Here is an 8,471-nt window from a genome sequence, read left to right as displayed (position 1 = left end):
ACGGGGGAACGGCCCGCCCACCGCCTCCTCCCGTTGGCTGCCGCCGCCGTCGCTCATGGTGGCGCGGGGCGCTGCCGAGCTGTCCGCGCGGCTGCTGGGGGCGGCGGTGTGGCGGTGGCCGTGGCGGGCGGTTCCGTAATGCCGCGCTGTGGGACGAGGGCCGCGTGGGTTGCGGTTCCTGGAGGAACGTTTCTTAGCGTGTGCTCGGGCCCTTTGCGGCTCTACTTAAAGCGTTGCCCTGGGGCGGCTCGGGCCGCGGCTCAGCCCTGCCCTCGGCAGAGCCCTGCCCTCAGCTCCCGGCTGACCGCGGGCGTGCGGGCTGCAGCGGGGGAACGAACCGCTCGCTGGTTCCGTGCGGGTGCGCTGAGCAAAGCCTAAGTGAGCCTCTGCTGCTCCGTGTGTTCGCACGGGCCTTGCCGGGTTCTAAATATGAAGCGCTGATTGCGCTGTGTCCCGTGCTTTCTTCACCCGTACTTGCTATTGTCCCTGCGTCGGGAACCTTTCGGGTGAGCGGGAAAGCTATGAGAAATTCTGCGCTAAGCTGGTGCAGAAGTCGTGTGGCAGAATGGAAACAGCTTGGGCTCAGTGATGCCCTTCTTAGTGGGGGGAGTGGTGTGCTCGTGTGAGCTCCAGGCAGGGGCTGCTGCTGGTGGAGATGTGGCAGAGCCCGGAGGAGGCACAAACACACACCTCTTGTTTGACTCGAGCACTGATCCTGCAGCAATTGAGGGATGGATATCAGTAATTTTGTAGGCAGGTGTCCGTTAGGAGAAGGGGATTTAAAAAAAATAAATAAATAAAAATAAAAATCAAAGTTTTGGCACATCTTAATTAACTTGTCAGTCTAGTTAACAGATAACCAAACCTGCAGGAACTCTGCAGAGCTGAAACAACAACACTTAACGAGAACTTACTGTGGGATTGCAGCTGACTTGAAAATGTAGCTCAGAGAGAACAGAAGACAAAGCTGATAAGAAGGTGGAAGGATTGCAACAGCCTGCGAAGCCATCTGCTCCAACAAACGTCCGTGTTCGTTCACTTAGTGTACCTATAGATACGTTGCTGTGAGTATTGGCAAAGGTCACTATGAAAATGGAACCTAGATAGCAGACAGAACTTTCAGTGGTGGGGATTGGAGTATTAGTCTCTGTTGGGTTGACTTGGAGCTGACTCAGGGACCCTTACATTTGTTAAAGAAGAGCAGCACTGGAGAGCGAACAGACTGAAAGACGACCTGAGTGCTGGGAAACTGGAACCTGCAGTAGGAACTGGGAGATGAAAAGAGATGATTTAGGGAAGGCTGGACATGCAACTATGGATTTCGCCTGAATATGAATGACCAGTTGTTAGATTTAAATGAACCATTTTCTAGTTTTTTTTTTCCCCTGTGCAAGGCTTCAGAAACGATTCATCCTCTTTTGTCATTTGATATATATATAAACGTGTGTGGGAAATATATGTAATTTTTAGTTCTGTTTTACAGGGCAGAATGAGGGACGGATGTATCTAGCAGCAACCAGCAGCAGCTTTTTGAGAGGCAAAGCCAAAAGAAGGGCAGTATCTCCTGTGCTCTGGTTTGACTCCATTTACCGTTAAGCTGAGATAACTTGCTGCCAAAGTCTCAAGTAGCAGGCCATCCAACCTAGCAAAACACAGAGGCCCTAAACAAAAGGTAGGCCAGAGAGTAAGAAGCATTTTGCAGTATGTTTGGGGGTTATCTATAACAATTTAATGCTTTATTACTTAACTAAGCAGTATCTCTGTTGGGAAACTGCGATCTATGAAGTAGACAAGTCATGGAATGAGGATACAAGTAAAAGCTGCTTGGAAGGATGGGACACTAGTCTGAAAACTTAGTATCATAACTGCAAAGTCTCTGACACCAGCACAGGTGGAGCTCATTCTAGTGCCATAAAACTGAGAGGGCAGCAGGTTTTGCCCTCATGTCACATCATGGCATTGTGGCAGTCTTCCAGCTAACTAAATTCAAGTCTTTACTATGAGAGTGGTGAGGTGCTGGAACAGCTGCCCAGAGAGGTTGTGGATGCCCCATCCCTGGAGGTGTTCAAGGCCAGGTTGGATGGGGCCCTGGGCAGCCTGGGCTGGTATTAAATGGGGAGGTTGGTGGCCCTGCCTGTGGCAGGGGGAGGTTGGAGATTCGTGACCTTGAGGTCCCTTCCAACCCGGGCCATTCTGTGTGATAAATTTCTAACCCACAGACATTAGTCCTTTTCACTGTGCCAGTATTATATCTAAGTTAATATGAATAAACCTGTTGAGACAGAACCTAAGGATAGTTTATTATTTGGAGTTTCATCCTTGTGGAAAGGACCTTGAGTTGCTACCACGATGCATGTGAAATACAGCACCTGTAATAATTAAAGACCAGTTGCATTTTCACTGAGTTTGTTACTGACATCAACAGAAGTGTCATACAAGGGATGAAATACACAAGAAAGTTCACGTGTATGGTTTTTCCTTCAGGCAAGTACTCTCAGCATTGATTTTGATGCTTGCCAATTTGATGCTGCATCTTCTAGGCCAAAATCTCAAGTGCCTGCATGCTGCCACCTGAGAAGACATTTTCTAAGATCGTGCTGTGCCAGCCCTGCCTGATGAATTTCAGAGGTAAGACAGGTGACTGCTTGGCTGGAGTGGTACAATGAAGGATCAGGGCATGTGTTAATGGAAGTCAGAGGTTATTTAATTGGAAGCCTAACTTAATCAGTATGTGTGTCTAGACATTGAAATAGAAACAAGGTCTACCCATATTCTAGGGATTGTGCACTAGGCATAGAATTATTTATAAAAGGACTGTTTTACAGGATTAATAAGATGATATATTAAATTCCATCTTCTTGACATTCATGCAGTCAGGTCAGATTTGGTGTTTTTTTTTTCTTTGACTTTAGGTTAGTTAACTGTCAAGACTCAAATTTCAAACACATGTAAATTGTGCTGTATCCTAGTTACTGTTCTCTGAGTGCTTATTTTTAACCAGGCACCGAAACTTCTAAAATTCAAGCTGTTAGTTAGGTGACACTGCATGGCCAGTAATTAATGTCAGTATATCAGACTTTCACTGTCTGCTTCATATTTAAAGTTAATGCTTCTGGTCCCCCGAGGACAAGACAATATGTGAAATGCAAGGGAAGAAAGATACCGCAGAGATTTAGTCCCTTAAGAAGGCAAGTTCATTTATGCTATGGGCAAAAACAGTGCTTCTAAACATTTTCTCCAGTATTGCCCTCGGTGTCTGAAAGTCAGTTCTCAGCACACTAAGACAAGGTGCACAGTGAAGCCTGAATGTACCTGTTTTCTTCTTGGTGATTGCTATACACAGTCAGTATACTTTTGGCATTTCTATCTTGAGTTTGTGATCCATTTAATACACCTGGTTTGTTTGTAACTGCACAAGGGGACAGCATGAAGTAAAGAATAATAAAAGTATTTTGTATCCATACGTTCCCTGGTAGAGATTCAGAGGAGGAATAGCACTTTTTTTTTTTTTTTTTTTTTAAGAAATGACAAACTGTATGCAGGCTACAGCTGTTAGCATTGCACAACTAATGAAGTTAATCCTTTCTTCTGCTCACCACACAAACGTGATCCTATCGCAGTGTTTTACAGACTCAGTATCTGCAGGAGTTAAGATTTCATTGATTTACTCCTGAACTTAACCATTCTTACTGTAATTTCCTCCCTCCCCCAACATCTTGTTGGAATTTCTCTTGTTATGACTTGCAGTTGTTGCCTCTTGTCCTTTCTCAGTGAACTTGCAGGAAGAATCTGGCACCTTTTCTATAGGTGTGTTTAAAGTAATTGAAGACAGCAATTGCATAATCCCTCAGCCTTTCCTTCCCCACGCTTGGACAAGCCCAGTTCTCAGCCCCGGCGCAGTGCATGCCATCAGCTTGACTCTCACTATAACACTGTGTAAGGAACTTGCAGATACTGTTTCCTTGAACCATATATGAGGAACCCTTCTGTTGCCCACAGGTGGGTCTGTGGTTGCAGGAACTTCTTACCTTAACAACCATCTACAGGACAGCAGTTCTGCAAGGGGAGGGTTACCCTCTGCGAGTTAGGTCTGATTTCATTCCAGTGCACAGAGAGTTAACATCTTTTGTGAGCTATTAGGTACATATAAGAGGAAGTAAAGCACCAGCATTTGTAATCAGTTATTTTGAATGCCATTCGTTCCCAGTGGACATTCCTGAAAGGCAGTTCTTGCCAGCATGTCAACTGGATGCCTTTTCTCTGAAATGCTGGAGTTCCCCCCAGCCTTTGCCAAACAAGCCTTTATGACCTGGAAAGTCTCCAGCATGGGGTGTGCTGGGGTGAGACCTTGGTGTCCCTGCTCTTTCTTGGAAGCTGCAAGAGTTGGAGCATCCTAGTGTTCATCAGGCCAGCATTGCTGGCTGCTGGATAAATGCATGAGTTCATTCTCTCTTCGATCTTTACTAGCAGCTTTCATACAGCATTCCATAGACTCCACAGCCCTATTAAATTCCCTGTGACAATTACAAGAATTTGCCTTCTGGAAAGACTAATTCATGCAAGAGCTTTAATGAGTGTTTTTCCCCCTCCCTGTAGATCTGTGCTTAAAAATCCTCTCTCATGCTGATACAAAAACACAGTTGCAGATTATATCTTTAAAAATACAGTTATGTTAGCGTGCGTCGCAGGACTGAGTCTCTTATCAAGCTGGTAATGAATTCACTGTTTGCTGCTAAATGAATGCTCTGATTATTTTTCAATGCATTGCATTACATACATTTGCAATTCCATTCTTAGTGAGGCTCTGTTGGAAAATGTGCTGATATGAAAAAAATTATTTTCATGTTCTGCTATCATTTAGGAGTAAATGGAGTGCTATCTTCCATTTTTTTGTATAACACTGTAGACTAGCCATCTGCTCTAGTCACTGCTTTCATTACTAACAGGAGAATTTATTTTTAGGTTCACATAGTGTGTAATGCTCGTATATTGATGCTGATCCTCAGTGTATGCTTAAAAAATTAGCTGTTCTTTATTATTTATGAAAAAAACAACTATTCAAGAATAACAGAAGGAAAGCATAAACAAACTATCCTTGTTTGAGGAAAAATCATGGTTTTGCTTCGTAAGCTACTTTACTAGCAGCCTAGTGAAGCTGTTCATGCTTGAGGCATTTACAGCTCAAGGAATCCTCAGAAACATGAGTGAGTCATCAAATTATTCCTCGTTGCTTCTTAGGGAGCTGAAACAATGATCAGCCACCTAATAATAAAGGAACACTGTGCTGCTGATTACAGGTTATTGTATGAGTTATCAGTGTGACCTCAATATTTCACTGAGATGCAAATTTTTAATTACTAATCTAGACTGGGTTGATTTTTCTTTTCTTGCTGGTCTTGAGACGTTGTAATGGGGTGTAATTTTTCAAAAGATATGTTTGTAGCATAGTGTTAGTGCTATCCTGCTCTGTTCAAGTGTTCCGAGCAAGACAAATGGAAGTACTTCAAATCATTAGTCACCAGTAATGAGGGTGCTTGTGGCTCTACTGTGAGAGGTTAAGCAACGTTGTTCAGCGGTTGGCATTCCGGTTAGGATATCAGACAGCGCTGTGGCCCTGTGATATTTGTGGTGCAGATGATACGAAGCGTTTTAAATAATGTGTAGAACAGCTAACAGTATGTTCGTGTAACATTGCAGCTGTCGTAGTGGTAAATCAGTTTTTGTACCTGATTCTTGCTTAGCGTTAAGGTTAACAAAAACAACTTTTTAAAGAAGAAAGCTCAAAAGCCATCTTGTGGTGCAAGCATACTTCTCAAAACACAGTTCATTTATGCTAGTCTTTTAATTGACTGTAAAGCATAATTAAACTGCACCTTAAATGTATACGGAGCTGCTCTCTTCTTAAAGGTAAGGTCTTAGGAGTAGCAGATCACATTTTTTCAAGAAATAAGCCTGAGAATCACTATCTCAAAATCAGAACTGTGTCTTTCAGCACATACTCTACTTGTCAAAACTAATTTTATGTATCCTTGAGTGAAGAGTTCTCTCTCTCTCTCTTTTTTTTTTTCCCCTCACAACCTTGTCCTATTTTCCCATTTTTATTTTCTGCTTTAATTTCTTCCTATTAATTTTCCCTCTTCCCCTCCTTGTGTTCATTACCTTCCAATATGTATGACCGAGTATCACTGCTTTTATATATCTTCTAGCTTGACTTCTGATTTCACTTTGATTGCCACAACTGTAGGGGCACTTTAATTTAACCTAATGCATATCATCATTGGAATTGTCAGTGATACCATATAAAATACAGTGTTGGTCTCCCCTTGGCATACGGATCAGTTAGCATTCAGTGTTGATTCTATGCATCTTAGGGGACCATTTAATAGTTATATAGGAATCACGGGATCATTAAGGTTGAAGAAAGCCCAATAAGTCCATCAGGTCCAACTGCCATCCCCTCCCCACCATGCCCACTGAACCATGTCCCTGAGTGCCATGTCTACTCCAGTAAATAGTCTGCACAAAATCATGCTGTGTTTTTACAGCTGGAAGAAGTAAGTTCTCGTCACAATTAGTGAAGTTCATTCCAGTGCTATAATCATACTATGTGCCTTTAAATAAAATTTAAAACTGTGAATAACAAAACAAATTTCATATATTTTAACTGCTGTGTTATGTGCAGTTTCCTGTACCATCAGCGTGGCTGATTCCAGCATTTGGATTTTAAGTCGTAAGCTTAGCCTCTGTGTTTGTGCATATTCACCATCTTGGTATTTTATATGTAAATCTCAGGATTTCACTACCATGCATATTCCCCTGCAAGTACTTCTCTGCCACAGTGCAAATCTCTGTGAGCATAGCCTTGATGAATTTTTACAGATAGTTTTATTCCAGTTGCATGGCTAAGACATTTCGTGTATGTGTGCCAAGCTGTCAAAGCTGCAAGGATCTAAATGAGGCCAGAGCTGCCACCCTTAGGAAACAGAGAACACAGAGATTTGAGGGCATGATGCTCGAGAGCTGTAATATCTTGCTGCAGTGTAGTTTAGGTTTCTTATTGAAGGACTGGAATGCTTAAGGAATGAGCGGGAGTCCAACGTAACTGGATATTGTGAGGTTTATTTCTGTGAACAAAGAGCAAAACTGTGCCAGTTTGTTTAGGGCAGAACTGGAAGAATGTCAGGCATACTGCTAAGGGTGCATCTTTTTTGCCTGAAAGAATAAAACCTACTCATTATTAGTGCAATAATGAAAGTGCTAGAGCAGTCCAGTTGTAAATGAGTTACACCCTTTGCGGTTTTGCTAATTCTCAATGTGCTGTGATCCCTCAGTGTGCGTGCACCATCTCAACTGTCTCACTGAATGCTAATGAGCTTCTACCGAAAGTAATCACAGAAAGACATCTCTTCCACATCAACACCTATTACCAGCTCCAAAATTGGTTTGTTAAGCTTACTGGGGATATGCCTATAGCTGTGTAGCTGCCTGTAAAAACTGGAAGTCACAGCAGGCTCTGTGAAATAGAGCAGTAAGATGGACTTGAGGACTATCATGTCGTGCCCGTACCAGGGAGATGTCTGAGTATTTACCAAATACATTGCAGCTATCCCTAAGGCAGTGTAAAGACAAGGTAAAAACGAAGGAGCAAACTGCATATGGAAGTCCATATATTAACAACACAGTTCCTATAATTAGAGGCAGGCAGGAAGCAATACATTAAGAACACACTTATATCTAGCAGTGCCTTAGATCAGCTCTGAGATTTTCTCTGCTTCTTCCAGCAATCCAGCTGACAGATGGTGTCATAGCTTTGTGGCTGAGATCCAGAAGTGAAATGCATGTCTTGGGTTTAGCTATCACTAAAGGGAATCTTGAGTTGGAATGTGTGTACCCAAGCTGTCCCCAGCTTTTCATTCAGGCCTTTCTCTTCCAAGAATTTCCTGTGATTGGTAACTTTGGGTTCACAACTCATTTCAGTACTCCTCCTAGGGTTTAGCATTTCTCAACACTGTCTTTAGAAATGCTTTTTTCCTTAGATGGAGTAAGCTGGAGTCATCTTCTGCCTGTATGAAAAATGGGGTTTCTTAATTATTCTCCTGGTACATCAGTAGAAAGAAGTCACAAACCTGCAGTTTACCTATTGGAAATATTTCCTCTATTTTGATGTGTTCTTTACACAGTGAAACTTCTTCCATGTAAGTTGCCAACTCTGTCTTTTATGAAACTACAAGTAAGCATATGATTTATTACTATTTCTTGTTCAGGATTAAAACACAGTCATAATCATACACATCCAGGATGAGTATAAGCTTAAAAGGAATTAGGTTAGGAAGAAATTCTTTACTCAGAGGGTGGTGAAGCCCTGGCACAGGCTGCTCAGAAAAGCCCCATCCCTGGCGGCATCCAAGGCCAGGTTGGATGGGGCTTTGGGCAGCCTGATTTACTGGGTAGCAACCATCCCACAGCAGGGT

This window comes from Centrocercus urophasianus, unplaced genomic scaffold (assembly GCF_019232065.1).
Source record: "Centrocercus urophasianus isolate 14NV4802_14NV808 unplaced genomic scaffold, USGS_Curo_1.0 seq_24, whole genome shotgun sequence".
NCBI classification, from domain to species: Eukaryota; Metazoa; Chordata; class Aves; order Galliformes; family Phasianidae; genus Centrocercus; species Centrocercus urophasianus.
Note: the sequence above shows the minus strand (reverse complement) of the source record.